This window comes from Canis lupus, unplaced genomic scaffold, assembly GCF_011100685.1.
Source record: "Canis lupus familiaris isolate Mischka breed German Shepherd unplaced genomic scaffold, alternate assembly UU_Cfam_GSD_1.0 chrUn_S706H869, whole genome shotgun sequence".
NCBI lineage: Eukaryota > Metazoa > Chordata > Mammalia > Carnivora > Canidae > Canis > Canis lupus.
The window spans coordinates 19,342-36,242 of record NW_023331654.1 but is presented as its reverse complement, the minus strand read 5'-3'; the positions used below and the strand labels follow the sequence as shown (position 1 = coordinate 36,242).

The 16,901-nt window shown below is 40.4% G+C and overlaps 1 pseudogene; it reads right to left on the bottom strand.

The window, feature by feature from the left end:
• Positions 1 to 7,074: 7,074 nt before the first annotated feature.
• On the bottom strand, positions 7,075 to 8,006 carry LOC119879377 (annotated as a pseudogene).
• Between the last annotated feature and the right edge of the window lie 8,895 nt (positions 8,007 to 16,901).

Sequence of the window (16,901 nt, the reverse complement as noted above, 5' to 3'; positions counted from 1 at the left end):
TTTCAATAGTAACTCTAACGTGAACGGGCTTAATAACCCCATCAAAAGGCGCAGGTTTCAGACTGGGATATAAAAAGCAGGACCTATCGAATTGCTGTCTACAAGAGACTCATTTTAGACAGAAGGACACCTACAACCCGAAAATAAAAGGTTGGAGAACCATTTACCATTCAAATGGTCCTCAAAAGAAAGCAGGGGTAGCCATCCTATATCAGATAAACTAAAATTTACCCCGAAGACTGTAGTGAGAGATGAAGAGGGGACACTATGTCATACTTAAAGGATCTATCCAACAAGAGGACTTAACAACCTCAATATATATGCCCCGAATGTGGGAGCTGCCAAATTTAAATCAATTAATAACCAAAAGTGAAGAAATACTTAGATAATAATACACTTATACTTGGTAACTTCAATCTAGCTCTTTCTACCTCGATAGGTTCTAAGCACAACATCTCCAAAGAAACGAGAGCTTTAAATGATACACTGGACCAGATGGATTTCACAGAATCTATAGAACTTTACATCCAAACTCAACTGAATACACATTCTTCTCAAGTGCACATGGAACTTTCTCCAGAATAGACCACATACTGGGTCACAAATCGGGTCTGAACCGATACCAAAAGATTGGGATCTTCCCCTGCATATTCTCAGACCATATGCCTTGAAATTAGAACTAAATCACAACAAGAAGTTTGGAAGGACCTCAAACACGTGGAGGTTAAGGACCATCTGCTAAAAGATGAAAGGGTCAACCAGGAAATAGGAAGAATTAAAAAGATTCATGGAAACTAATGGAATGAAGATACAACCATTCAAAATCTTTGGGATGCAGCAAAAGCAGTCCTGAGGGGGGAAAACATCACAATACAAGCATCCATTCAAAAAACTGGAAAGAACTCAAATACAAAAGCTAACCTACACCTAAAGGAGCTAGAGAAAAAACAGCAAATAGATCCTACACCAGCAGAAGAAGAGAGTTAATAAAATTCGAGCAGACCAGAGGAACTGTGGAACAGATCAACAAAACCAGGAGTTGGTTCTTTGAAAGAATTAAAAGAAGACATTAGCCAGCCTTATTAAAAAGAAGAGAGAGGACTCAAATTAATAAAATCATGAATGAGAAGGAGAGATCACTACCAACACCAAGGAAATACAATTTTAAAAACATATTATGAACAGCTATATGCCAATAAATTAGGCAATCTAGAAGAAATGGACGCATTCTGGAAAAGCCACAAACTACCAAAACTGGAACAGGAAGAAATAGAAAACCTGAACAGGCCAATAACCAGGGAGGAAATTGAAGCAGTCATCAAAAACCTCCAAGACACAAAGTCCAGGGCCAGATGGCTTCCCTGGGGAATCTATCAAACGTTTAAAGAAGAAACCATACCTATTCTACTAAAGCTGTTTGGAAAGATAGAAAAGAGATGGAGTACTTCCAAACTCATTCTATGAGGCCAGCATCACCTTAATTCCAAAACCAGACAAAGACCCCACCAAAAAGGAGAATTATAGACCATATCCCTGATGAACATGGATGCAAAAATTCTCAACAAGATACTACCAATAGGATCCAACAGTACATTAAGAAGATTATTCACCATGAACAAGTGGGATTTATCCCGGGGACACAAGGCTGGTTCAACACTTGTAAAACAATCAATGTGATTCATCATATCAGCAAGAGAAAAAAAAGAACCATGTGATCCTTTCATAGATGCAGAGAAAGCATTTGACAAAATACAGCATCCATTCTGATCAAAACTCTTCAGAGTGTAGGGATAGAGGGAACATTCCTCAACATCTTAAAAGCCATCTACGAAAAGCCCACAGCAAATATCATTCTCAATGGGGAAGCATGGGAGCCTTTCCCCTAAGATCAGGAACAAAACACGGATGTCCACTCTCACCACTGCTATTCAACATAGTACAGAAGTCCTAGCTTCAGCAATCAGACAACAAAAAGACATAAAAGGCATTCAAATTGGCAAAGAAGAAGTCAAATTCTCCTTCTTCACCGATGACATGATGCTGTACATATAAAACCCAAAATACTCCACCCAAGATTGCTAGAACTCATAAGTAATTCAAAAGTGTAGGAGGATACAAAATCAATGCCCAGAAGTCAGTATCATTTCTATAGACTAACAATGAGACTGAAGAACGCGAAATTAAGGAGTCAATCCCACTTAAATTGCACCCAAAAGCATAAGATACCTAGGAATAAACCTAACCAAAGAAGTAAAGGATCTATACTCAAAACTATAGAAACTTCTGAAATTGAGGAAGACACAAAGAGATGGAAAAATATTCCATGCTCATGGATTGGAAGAATTAATATTGTGAAATTGTCAATGTTACCCGGGCAATTTACAGGTTTAATGCAATCCCTATCAAAATACTATGGACTTTCTTCAGAGAGATAGACAAATTATTTTAAGATTTGTGTGGAATCAGAAAAGACCCTGAATAGCCAGGGGAATTTAAAAATGAAAAGCCATATCTGGGGGCATCACAATGCCAGATTTCAGGTTGTACTACAAAGCTGTGGTCATCAAGACAGTGTGGTACTGGCACAAAAACAGACACATAGATCAATGGAACAGAATAGAGAACCCAGAAGTGGACCCTCAACTGTATGGTCAACTAATATTTGACAAAGGAGGAAAGACTATCCACTGGAAGAAAGACAGTCTCTTCAATACATGGTGCTGGGAAAATTGGACATCATCCACATGCAGAAGGATGAAACTAGACCACTCTCTTGCACCATACACAAAGATAAACTCAAAAGGATGATGAAAGATCTAAATGTGAGACAAGATTCCATCAAAATCCTAGAGGAGAACACAGGCAACACCCTTTTTGAACTTGGCCACAGTAACTTCTTGCAAGATACATGCAGGAAGGCAAAAGAAACGAAAGCAAAAATGAACTATTGGGACTTCATCAAGATAAGAAGCTTTTGCACAGCAAAGGATACAGTCAACAAAACTAAAAGACAACCTACAGAATGGGAGAAGATATTTGCAAATGACGTATCAGATAAAGGGCTAGTTTCCAAAATCTATGAAGAACTTATTATCAACAGAAAAGAAACAAACAATCCAATCATGAAATGGGCAAAAGATATGAACAGAAAATCTCACAGAGGAAGACATAGACATGGCCAAATGCACATGAGAAAATGCTCTGCATCACTTGCCATCAGGGAAATACAAATCAAAACCACAATCAAAGACCACCTCACACCAGTGAGAATGGGGAAAATTAACAAGGCAGGGAAACAACAAATGTTGGAGAGGATGTGGAGAATGGGGAACCCTCTTGCTCTTTGGGTGGGAATGTGAACTGGAGCAGCCACTCTGGAAAACTGTGTGGAGGTTCTTCAAAGAGTTAAAAATAGATCTGCCCTGCGACCCAGCAATTGCACTGTTGGGGATTTACCCCCAAAGATACAGAGATGCAATGAAATGCCGGGACACCTGCACCCCCATGTTTCTAGCAGCAATGTCCACAATAGCCAAGCTGTGGAAGGAGCCTCGGTGTCCATCGAAAGATGAATGGATAAAGAAGATGTGGTTTGTGTATACAATGGAATATTACTCAGCCATTAGAAATAGAAATACCCACCATTTGCTTTGAAGTGGATGGAACTGGAAGGTATTATGCTGAGTGAAGGAAGTCAATCAGAGAAGGACAAAAATTATATGGTCACATTCATTTGGGGAATATAAATAATAGTGAAAGGGAATAAAGGGGAAAGAGAGAAAAATAAGTGCAAAAGATCAGAAAGGGGAGAAAGAACATGGAAGACTCCTAACTCTAGGAAACGAATTAGGGCTGGTGGAAGGGGAGGAGGGTGGGGTGTGGGGGTGCCTGGGTGGCAGGCACTGAGTTGGGCACTTGACTGGATTAGCACTGGGTGTTATTCTGTATGTTCACAAATTGAACACCAATAAAAAATAAATTTATTATTAAAAAAAACACAGACTGCAAAAATGAACTATTGGGACATAATCAAAACTTAATCAAGATAGAAGCCCCTGCACCGCAAAAGAAACAGTTAACAATACTAAAAGACAGCCTACAGAAAGGGATAAGATATTTGCAAATGACGTTCAGATAAAGGGCTAGTATCCAAGATCTATAAAGAACTTACTAAACTCAACACCCAAGAAAGAAACAATCCAATTATGAAATGGGCAAAAGAAATGAACAGAAATCTCACAGAGGAAGACATAGACATGGCCAACATGCACATGAGAAAATGCTCTGCATCACTTGCCATCAGGGAAATACAAATCAAAACCACAGTGAGACCACCTCACACCAGTGAGAATGGGGAAAATTAACAAGGCAGGAAACAACAAATGTTGGAGAGGATGTGGAGAAACGGGAACCCTCTTGCACTGTTGGTGGGAATGTGAACTGGCGCAGCCACTCTGGAAAACTGTGTGGAGGTTCCTCAAAGAGTTAAAAATAGACCTGCCCTACGACCCAGCAATTGCACTGTTGGGGATTTACCCCAAAGATTCAGATGCAATGAAACGCCAGGACACCTGCACCCCGATGATTATAGCAGCATTGCCCACAATAGCCAAACTGTGGAAGGAGCCTCAGTGTCCATTGAAAGATGAATGGATAAAGAAGCTGTGGTTTATGTATACAATGGAATATTACTCAGCCATTAGAAATGACAAATACCCACCATTTGCTTCAACGTGGATGGAACTGGAGGGTATTATGTTGAATGAAATAAGTCAATCGGAGAAGGACAAGAATTATATGGTCTCATTCATTTGGGGAATATAAATTTTAGTTAAAGGAATAAAGGGGAAGGGAGAAAAAATAAGTGGGAAATATCATAAAGGGATAAAGAACATGGCAGACTCCTAACTCTGGGAAACAAACTAGGGGTGGTGGAAGGGGAGAAGGGAGAGGGTATGGGTGCCTGGGTGGCAGGCACTGAGTTGGGCACTTGACTGGATTAGCACTGGGTGTTATTCTGTATGTTGGCAAATTGAACACCAATAACAAATAAATTTATTATTTAAAAAAAGGAAATATCAGAGAAGGTGACAGAACATGAGAGACTCCTGACTCTGGGAGGACAAACAAGGGGTAGTGGAAGGGGAGGTGGGCAGGGGAATGCCGTGACTGGGTGATGGGCACTGAGAGGTCACTTGACGGGATGAGCACTGGGTGCTATATGCTATATGTTGGCAAATTGAACTCCAATAAAAAAAATACAACAAAAAGAAGGTAGATTCAGGAATGCCTGATGACTTTTAGCTAAGCATCTTCTTTGGTTCAGGTCATGATTTCAGGGTCTTGAGATCGAGCCCCATTGGGCTCCCTGCTCAGTGGGGAGTCTGCTTCTCCCTCTATCTCTGTACCTCTCCACTGCTCATGCTCACTCGCTCTCTCAAATCTTTTTTTAAAAAAAGGATTCATCACAAAGATCTACCAAAAATTGCTTACAAGAATATGAGTGTATATGTGGCATTTTTAAAGAATCTTAAAATAAGTAGGCATTAATACAACTTTATCAGAGTTATTAGTTTCTAAATCAATAGTTTAGTTTGTTTAAAGAACAGAAAGATTTCGTTTCTAGACTATATGATCTCTAGATCCCAAAATTTCTAAAATGCCTCAGCTGTTCAGACTTAGAAACCATGATCCAGAAACAGATAAAGGAATGCAGTAATATTCACATATGAGATTCTTTAAGGTTACTTAAGATAACAGCCAATTCTTGGTAGCAACAAGATAAGTTATGGTGAACACCTTTTAGAGTGTTCATTAGAGTTGAAAGGCAATACAGAGAGGGAAATACTGTTTTATTGTTGATTTTTTAGTAAGTTATATAAATAAAAGCCTTGAATGAGACCATGTTTGAGTGATGAAGTAATCGTGCAGTTGTAAAATAACCAGAAATTTCTTGTTAGCCTGCAAATAAAGAACTTGGAAACAACATATAATCATATGAAACCGATACCAAATGAAGAAAATAATGACCTCAGTTGTGTTACTTCTGCTATTATCAAGTCATAAATAGCAGGCCAGAGGAATAGTCTATTAATGAAAAGCTCAAGAATCCAATTTAGTAAGTAAGCCTAGATTTTTTTTTTTAAATCTAAAGTGAAGAGAAAAGAGCTCACTATGTGAGGTGTTGGGTGTGTTAATTATCTTGATCTTGGTCATAACTTCACAGTGAATGTGTATATCAAATTATCACAATGTACACTTTAAATGTATACAATTATATTTGACAATTATTCCTCAATAAAGTTGGGGAAGGCGAGTGTGGAAATTTGATTCTCACCTTGAATCTACCGTTTAACATCTCTGTGCCTGACTATTATCATTGATAAAATAAATAGGTGGGGACAAATGATACTCAAATTCCAGTTCAAAATTCCACAATTCCATTATATAATCAACAGTTCTCTAGGTAACCAAAGGAATGAGTTAATAGGAATCAAACTGATCCTTAGAGGATAAAAGTCAAATTGCCATATGTCAATTGCCATATGGCAGTTTGGTAGATAGTTTGAGTAAAGGCCGTTAACCAATTCAAAGCAATGAAAATACAACAGTGAAAAGAAATAGCATGCCAATTTCCAATACTAAATTGTCGAACACATTCTCTGTTTGGCACCTTTTGAGGGATAAGACAATTGGAAGTGGTGGATTAAGGTGATAACTTTGGTTTGAGACATTTCCCTATAATTAAAGAGGGGTGAACAGGAAGCATTTTCAATTTTAATTATCCCCCAAAACCAAAATAAAAAAGTACTTGCTACACAGTGTTTTCATAAATATATAATAACATAATTTATATAAAACATCCAGCATAGGGTTCTGAAACACAGAAGTCCTAACATTAGCTCCCTTTATCATTAATTAGGGTACTCAGAGATACACATAGACATGGTTGTTGCCTAAATGTAACCTAGTACATAAAATTAATAGGGATATAAAATGTTGATCACTTTTTTTTCTGTGATTATTGAGTGTAGAGCTCAGATTTTTTTTATCTTTAGAGTATTTAGAGTATCTTCAGAGTATCTTCCTGTAATTCACAAGCTGATGACAGAGTTTTTTCATTGCCACCTTCATCTCTTTGTTCCTGAATGTGTAGATGACCGGATTCAGAAAAGAGGTGAGAACTGCATCAAAGATAGCAAGAAATTTGTCCAAGTGTGATGAGAGAAAGGGCCATGTGTAGAAGAAGATTAATGGCCCAAAGAATAAAACCACCACAGTGACATGAGCTGACAAAGTGGAGAGGGGCTTGGATAACCCACCTGAAGAGTGCTTCCATACTATGGTCAGAATGATGATGTAAGAAATAATCAGTATAAAGAAGGAACCCACAGAGATGAGTCCACTGTTGGCTGTGACCATGAACTCCAATCTATTGGTCTCCGTGCAAGCAAGTTTAATGAGTTGAGGAAGGTCACAATAAAAGCTGTCCAATACATTAGGACCACAGAAGGGCAAGTCTACAACAAAAGCCAGTTGGGCCACGGAGTGAATGAGGCCGAGAACCAAGGCTGCCACCAAAATCAAAATGCACGTTCATGGGCTCATGATGGTCAGGTAGTGCAGAGGCTTACATATGGCAACATATCTGTCAAAGGCCATGGCAATGAGCAGCACCTTTTCTGTACCCCCAATAGCATGAATAAAGAAGGTATACAACCTCCAAAAGAGATGGTTTTGTGTTTTCTGAAAAGGTCATAAACCATTTTGGGGGCTGCAATAGAGCAAATCCCCACATCAAGAAAGGAGAGGTTTGCCAGCTGGAAGTACATAGGAGAGTGCAATGTAAGGTCAACTCTCACAGAGAACATGATAAGGAGGTTTCCCATTAGGCTTGCCATGTAGAACACAGAGAAAATGAGGAAAAGAAGAAGCTGGATCTCCCATGAATTGGAGAGTCCCAGGAACACAAACTCAGATACCACAGATTCGTTGGCTCCATCCATTGCCTCTGCAAGCAGAGGTGACACTAATTTTACCTGAAAAAGGGGAGTAAAGAGAAAATCAACTTTGTGGGGAATCACTGACTGCGTGAATTTCATATCATAAATTTTACTTCACAAAGTCAAAACACATCTAATATAATCCCTTAAACTGTAGTTGCAGAAAATAGGCAGTAACTCACTTTTACAAAGCACTGCTTCCAACTCCCTAGTCTCCTTAAAATTCCCTAGATTTTGATATGAGAAGATTAAGCAAAACTTTCTGCTGAATCAGAAGGGTTATTGAGAGGCAAACCAGAATGCCCTGGAATAACATAGGAGAAGAAAGAAGAAATGACATGAGCTCATTGATTTCTCCCTCACAGTTTGTTACTCCTGCCCATGGAGTTTCTCAAAACTCAGGCAATTTATGATGCTCTTCATTTTCCTTACCCCTTTGTTTGCCATCTATATGCAATGCTGTCAATCCTATTAATGCTCTCTTATGTTTAGCCTCATGCTTTTGCAATTGATCAAATTATAGTCAACTTTTCCTCCTCAAGAGAAAAGATAATGTAGAAACTCTAAAGGTATCCAGCTATTGTAGCACATCTCAAGGAGTGGAAGTGATCACAGAGCTTCAGCTATGAAAGCATATAATAAAGTAAGAACAAGCCAGAAGAGAGATTTTGCTGGCAGAATCTAAACGCAGTTGAGATAATGCGACATAGAAAAAAGATTCTATGTGATTTGTACTTGTTGATCATTGCCCGTGTCATGTTCACTTTTCATGGTTCATGGAATGGCCAGAAGAACATAGCACTTGGAATCAGAAAAGCTGTGATCAGATCCTAGCCCTAAGTCTGTGGAAACTTAAGTTCTTTCTCCCACCCCTTCTGCAACTTGATTCACTTCTTTTTTTTTTTTAAGGATTTTTTTATTCATGAGAGAGAGAGAGAGAGGCAGAGATGCAGGCAGAGGAGAAGCAGACTCCATGCAGGGAGCCTGATGTGGAACTTGATCCCGGGACTCCAGGATCATGCCCTGGGCTAAAGGCAGGTGCCAAACCGCTGAGCCATGCAGAGATCCCCTGATTCACTTTTTGAACTCGGTTTCATCATCTACAAAATAAAGGGGGCTGAGGTGACTGATGTTAAGTAATTTTTCCAAGTCTAACATTTCTATGATTTCATAACACAACCACCTCAGAATGTAGTAAAGTCCACCATATGTTGGTATTTTCTGCATTGGACTGCTACCATATTCACCATCTTTTCCCTCATCTGCAGTTGGTTATAAATCCTATATTCCATAGAAATCCCTCTCTTCATATTTCCATCTTCTCTAATTCCTTTTGCACTACATTCATGACTCAATTAGCATATTATTGTAAATTTGCGATATCATTTATTTTGTTCTTTATCATAACCATCTGTAATCAATCACTAAACATTTACTAGTTGCCTGCTAAGCACAATACATTGTTACAGGAATATGGATTTACTGAAATATTAAAATATCCACTACACTTAAGACATTTTAGCACATACACAAAAGTATAAAAAAGTAAAAAATGGACTATATTTTAAAATGTCAAGTAATATAAGCATAGAATTTGTGAAGCAAAAAAGATACCCAGAGGAGGAGGGGGCAAGACGGCGGCAAGAGTAGGGTCCCCAAGTCACCTGTCCCCACCAAATTACCTAGATAACCTTCAAATCATCCTGAAAACTACGAATTCGGCCCTGAGATTTAAAGAGAGACCAGCTGGAACGCTACAGTGAGAGGAGTTCGCGCTTTCTATCAGGGTAGGAAGACGGGAGAAAAAAGAAATAAGGAACAAAAGGACCTCCAAGGGGGAGGGACCCGCGAGGAGCCGGGCTGAGGCCGGGGCGAGTGTCCCCAGGACAGGAGAGCCCCGTCCCGGAGACGCAGGAGCCTGCACCGACCTTCCCGGGCGGAAAGGGGGCTCCGCGGGGAGGTGGAGCAGGACCCAGGAGGGCGGGGATTGGCCCTCGGGGCTCCGGGACACTAACAGACACCTGCGCCCCGGGAGATCGCGCCGAGCTCCCCTAAGGGCTGCAGCGCGAAAGGTGGGACACGGAGCAGCTCGGGGGGCTCGGGGGCAGGCTAAGCGGAGGGGGCTGCGGGGCGGGAGCAGCTCGGGGGGGCTCGGGGGGGCGGCTCCGCGGAGGGGCCTGCGGGGCGGGGAGAAGCTGGGGGGTTCGGGGCGGCTCCGCGGAGGGGGCTGCGGGGCGGGGAGCGCTATTCCAACAGCGCAGGCCCCGGAGCACAGGGCGCCGGGACACAGCCCAGGATCCAGCCTCCCCCGGGACAGGCAGAGGCCGGGAGGGCCCAGGGACAGCGAGGACGCTCCTGCCCCGAAGCTGAGCAGATCAGCGGCCCCCGCCCCGGAGCCTCCAGGCCCTGCAGACCTAGAGCTCCATGGTGACTGCGGGGCTGACTCCAGGGCTCCAGAGCTGGCCCCGCCACTGCGGTTGTTACTCCTGGGGCCTCACGGGGTAAACAACCCCCACTGAGCCCTGCACCAGGCAGGGGCTGAGCAGCTCCCCCAAGTGCTAACACCTGAAAATCAGCACAAAAGGCCCCTCCCCCAGAAGACCAGCTAGACGGACCAGTTCCAGGGGAAGTCAAGGGACCTTAAAGTACACAGAATCAGAAGATACTCCCCCGTGTTTTTTTTTTCTTTTTGATTTCTGATTGCTTCCCCCACCCTTTCTTCCGCTTTCTGTTCTTGTTTCTTTCTCGGTCTTCTTTTTTCCTTGTTTTTCTTCCTTTTTTCTTTTTTCTTTTTCTGGGTCTTTTCTTCCCTGTATTTCTTTCTCGTTTTCTCCGTTTCCCAACTACAACTTGTTTTTGGCCACTCTGCAGTGAGCAAAATGACTAGAAGGAAAACGTTACCTCAAAAGAAAGAATCAGAAACAGTTCCTCTTCCCACAGAGTTACAAAATCCGGATTAAAATTCAATGTCAGAAAGCCAATTCAGAACACTTTATACAGCTACTGGTTGGCTCTAGAAAAAGCATAAAGGACTCAAGAGACTTCATGACTGCAGAATTTAGATCCAATTAGGCAGAAATTAAAAATCAATCGAATGAGATGCAATCCAACCTAAAAGTCCTAACGACAATGGTTAACGAGGTGGAAGAACGAGTGAGTGACATAGAAGACAAGTTGATGGCAAAGAGGGAAACTGAGGAAAAAAAGAGACAGACAATTAAAAGACCATGAAGACATATTAAGGGAAATAAAGACAGCCTGAGGAAGAAAAACGTACGTTTTTAATTGGGGTTCCGAGGGCGCCAAAAGGGATAGAAAGGCCAGCATATGTATTTGAACAAATCATAGCTGAAAACTTTCCCTAATCTGGGAAGGGAAACAGACATTCAGATCCAGGAAATAGAGAGATCCCCCCCCTAAATCAATAAAAACCATTCAAACCTCAACATTTAATAGTGAAGCTTGCAATTTCCAAAGATAAAGAGAAGATCCTTAAAGCAGCAAGAGACAAGAAAATCCCTGACTTTTATGGGGAGGAATATTAGGGTAAGAGCAGACCTCTCCACGGGAGACCCTGGAGGCCAGAAAGGGCTGGCAGGATATATTCAGGGTCCTGAATGAGAAGAAACATGCAACAAGAATACTTTATCCAGCAAAGGCTCTCATTCAAAATGGACAGGACAGATAAAGAGCTTCAAGACAGGCAGGAAACTGAAAGAATATGTGACCCTCCAAACCAGCTCTGCAAGAAATTTTTAAGGGGGGACTCTTAAAATTCCCCTTTAAGAAGAAGTTCAGTGGAACAATCCACAAAAAACAAGGACTGAATAGATATCATGATGACACTAAACTCATATCTTTCAATAGTAACTCTGAACGTGAATGGGCTTAATGACTCCATCAAAAGGCGCAAGGATTCAGACTGGATAAAAAGCAGGACCCGTCTATTTGCTGTCTACAAGAGACTCGTTTTAGACAAGGGACACCTACAACCTGAAAATTAAAGGTTGGAGAACCATTTACCATTCAAATGGTCCTCAAAAGAAGCAGGGGTAGCCATCCCTATATCAGATAAACTAAAATTTACCCCGAAGACTGTAGTGAGAGATGAAGAGGGACACTATATCATACGTAAGGGATCTATCCAACAAGAGGACTTAACAATCCTCAATATATATGCCCCGAATATGGGAGCTGCCAAATATTTAAACCAATTAACCAAAGTGAAGAAATACTTAGATAATAATACACTTATACTTGGTAACTTCAATCTAGCTCTTTCTACCCTCAATAGGTCTTCTAAGCACAACATCTCCAAAGAAACGAGAGCTTTAACTGATACACTGGACCAGATGGATTTCACAGATATCTACAGACCTTTACATCCAAACTCAACTTAATACACATTCTTCTCAAGTGCACATGGAACTTTCTCCAGAATTAGGACCACACACTGGGTCACAATCGGGTCTGAACCAATACCAAAAGATTGGGATCGTCCCCTGCATATTCTCAGACCATAAGGCCTTGAAATTAGAACTAAATCACAACAAGAAGTTTGGAAAGACTTCAAACACGGGGAGGTTAAGGACCATCTTGCTAAAAGATGAAAGGGTCAACCAGGAAATTAAGGAAGAATTTAAAAGATTCATGGAAACTAATGAGAATGAAGTTACAACCCTTCAAAATGTTTGGGATGCAGCAAAAACAGTCCTAAGGGGGAAATGCATCGCAATACAAGCATCTCTCAAAATATTGGAAAGAACTCAAATACACAAGCTATCCTTCCACCTAAAGGAACTGGAGAAAAGAACAGCAAATAAACCTACACCCAGCAGAAGAAGAGAGTTAATAAAGATTTGAGCAGACCTCAACGAAATCGAGACCAGAAGAACTTGGAACAGATCAACAAAACCAGGAGTTGGTTCTTTGAAAGAATTAATAAGATAGATAAACCATTAGCCAGCCTTATTAAAAAGAAGAGGGAGAAGACTCAAATTAATAAAATCATGAATGAGAAAGGAGAGATCACTACCAACACCAAGGAAATACAAATGATTTTTAAAACATATTATGAACAGCTATACGCCAATACATTAGGCAATCTAGAAGAAAGGACGCATTCCTGGAAAGCACACACTACCAAAACTGGAACAGGAAGAAATAGAAAACCTGAACAATCCAATAACCAGGGAGGAAATTGAAGCAGTCATCAAAAACCTCCCAAGACACAAAAGTCCAGGGCCAGATGGCTTCCCAGGGGAATTCTATCAAACGTTTAAAGAAGAAACCATACCTATTCTACTAAAGCTGTTTGGAAAGATAGAAAGAGATGGATTACTTCCAAATTCGTTCTATGAGGCCAGCATCACCTTAATTCCAAAACCAAAGACCCCACCAAAAAGGAGAATTACAGACCAATATCCCTGATGAACATGGATGCAAAAATTCTCAACAAGATACTAGTGTGTAGGATCCAACAGTACATTAAGAAAATTATTCACCATGACCAAGTAGGACTCATCCCTAGGACACAAAGCTGGTTCAACACTCGTAAAACAATCAATGTGATTCATCATATCAGCAAGAGAAAAACCAAGAACCATATGATCCTCTCATTAGACGCAGAGAAAGCATTTGACAAATACAGCATCCATTTCTGATCAAAACTCTTCAGAGTGTAGGGATAGAGGGAACATTCCTCAACGTCTTAAAAGCCATCTATGAAAAGCCCACAGCAAATATAATTCTCAATGGGGATGCACTGGGAGCCTTTCCCCTAAGATCAGGAACATGACAGGGATGTCCACTCTCACCACTGCTATTCAACATAGTACTAGAAGTCCTAGCCTCAGCAATCAGACAATAAAAAGACATTAAAGGCATTCAAATTGGCAAAGAAGAAGTCAAACTCTCCCTCTTTGCCGATGAGATGATACTCTACATAGAAAACCCAAAAGTCTCCACCCCAAGATTGCTAGAACTCATACAGCAATTGGGCAGCGTGGCAGGATACAAAATCAATGCCCAGAAATCAGTGGCATTTCTATACACTAACAATGAGACTGAAGAAAGAGAAATTAAGGAATCAGTCCCATTTACAATTGCACCCAAAAGCATAAGATACCTAGGAATAAACCTAACCAAAGAGGTAAAGGATCTATACCCTAAAAACTACAGAACACTTCTGAAAGAAATTGAGGAAGACACAAAGAGATGGAAAAATATTCCATGCTCATGGATTGGAAGAATTAATATTGTGAAAATATCAATGTTACCCAGGGCAATTTACACGTTTAATGCAATCCCTATCAAAATATCATGGGGTTTTCTTCAGAGAGTTAGAACAAATATTTTAAGATTTGTGTGGAATCAGAAAAGACCCGAATAGCCAGGGGAATTTTAAAAAAGAAAGCCATATCTGGGGGCACCACAATGCCAGATTTCAGGTTGTACTACAAAGCTGTGGTCATCAAGAGAGTCTGATAGTGGCACAAAAACAGACACATAGATCAATGGAACAGAATAGAGAACCCAGCAGTGGACCCTGAACTTTATGGTCAACTAATATTCGATAAAGGAGGAAAGACTATCCATTGGAAGAAAGGCAGTCTCTTCAATAAATAGTGCTGGGAAAATTGGACATCCACATGCAGAAGGATGAAACTAGACCACTCTCTTGCACCAGATACAAAGATAAATTCAAAATGGATGAAAGATCTAAATGTGAGACAAGATTCCATCAAAATCCTAGAGGAGAACACAGGCAACACCTTTTTTGAACTCAGCCACAGTCACTTCTTGCAAGATACATCCACGAAGGCAAAAGAAACAAAAGCAAAAATGAACTATTGGGATTTCATCAAGATAAGAAGCTTTTGCCCAGCAAAGTATACAGTCAAAAGTAAACGACAACCTACAGAATGGGAGAAGATATTTGCAAATGATGTATCAGATAAAGGGCTAGTTTCCAAGATCTATAAAGAACTTATGAAACTCAACACCAAAGAAACAATCTAATCATGAAATTGGCAAAAAGACATGAAGAGAAATCTCACAGAGGAAGACATAGACATGGCCAACATGCACATGAGAAAATGCTCTGCATCACTGGCCATCAGGGAAATACAAATCAAAACCACAGTGAGAGACCACCTCACACCGTGAGAATGGGGAAAATTAACAAAACAGGAAACCACAAATGTTGGAGAGGATGTGGAGAAAAGGGAACCCTCTTACACTGTTGGTGGGTTGGAATGTGAACTGTTGCAGCCACTCTGGAAAACTGTGTGGAGGTTCCTCAAAGAGTTAAAAATAGACCTGCCCTACGACCCAGCAATTGCACTGTTGGGGATTTACCCCAAAGATTCAGATGCAATGAAATGCCGGGACACCTGCACCCCAATGTTTATAGCAGCAGTGTCCCACAATAGCCAAACTGTGGAAGGAGATTCGGTGTCCAACGAAAGATGAATGGATAAAGAAGCTGTGGCTTATGTATACAATGGAATATTACTCAGCCATTAGAAAGGACCAATACCCACCATTTGCTTCAACGTGGATGGAACTGGAGGGTATTATGCTGAGTGAAGTAAGTCAATCGGAGAAGGAGAAACATTATATGTTGTCATTCATTTGGGGAATATAAATAATAGTGAAAGGGAATATAAGGGAATGGAGAAGAAATGTGTGGGAAATATCCGAAAGGGAGACAGAACATAAAGACTCCTAACTCTGGGAAACGAACTCGGGTGGTGGAAGGGAGGAAGGCGAGGGGTGGGGGTGAATGGGTGATGGTCACTGAGGGGGGCACTTGACGGGATGAGCACTGGGTGTTATTCTGTATGTGGCAAATTGAACACCAATAAAAATAATTTTATTATAATAAATCTGAAACTGATACCTACAACTTTTTTCTTCCTTTTCAAAATTGCTTTGGATTTTTTAGGTCTTTTATAGTTCCATATTTCACTCTTTCTTTTAAAAATGTTTAATGGTGATTTCATTGACTCTGTAAATTGCTTTTAACAGTATGGACATTTTAACAGTATCTGTTCTCCCAATCCATAAGAACACAGACTATCTTTCCATTTGATTGTGTCATCTTCAATTTCTTTCATCAGTGCTTTATAGGTTTTGAGTTCAACCCTTTCACCCTCTTTGGTTAAGTGTATTTCTAGGTATTTTATTCTTTTGGTACAATTGTAAATGGAATTGTTTTCTTAATTTTCTGCTGCTTCATTATTAGTGTATATAAATGCAACCAATTTTGCATATAAATTTTGTATCCTGCAACTTTGCTGAATTCATTTATTACTTCTAATAGTTGTTAGGTGTGGTCTTTGGGGTTTTCTCACATTATTTGCAAATACTGAAAGTTCAAAGTCTTCCTGAGCAATATGCTTGGTTTTTTTGTTTTGTTTTGTTTTGTTTTTGTCTGATGCTATGGCAAGGGCTTCCAGTTTTATGAAGAATAAAAGTGGTGAAAGCAATCATCCTTTTGTTTTCCTGATCTTGGAGGTAAAGCTCTCAGTTTTTCACCATTGAGTATTATGTTAGCTATGGATTTTTCCATTATGATCTCTATTATGTTGGGATTTGTTTCTTCTTCTTTTTTTAAGATTTTTTTATTTATTCATGAGACACAGAGAGAGAGAGAGAGATAGAGAGAGAGAGAGAGAGAGAGAGAGAGGCAGAGACACAGGCAGAAGGAGAAGCAGGCTCCATGCAGGGAGCCTGACATGGGGACTGATCCCAGGTCTCCAGGATCACGCCCTGGGCTGAAGGCAGCACTAAACTGCTGAGGCCACTGGGTCTGCCCGGCTTTGTTCCTCCTAAATCCCTTTTATTGGAGGTTTTAAAGATTTTTTTACCTATTTTAGAAAGAAAGAGAGAGCA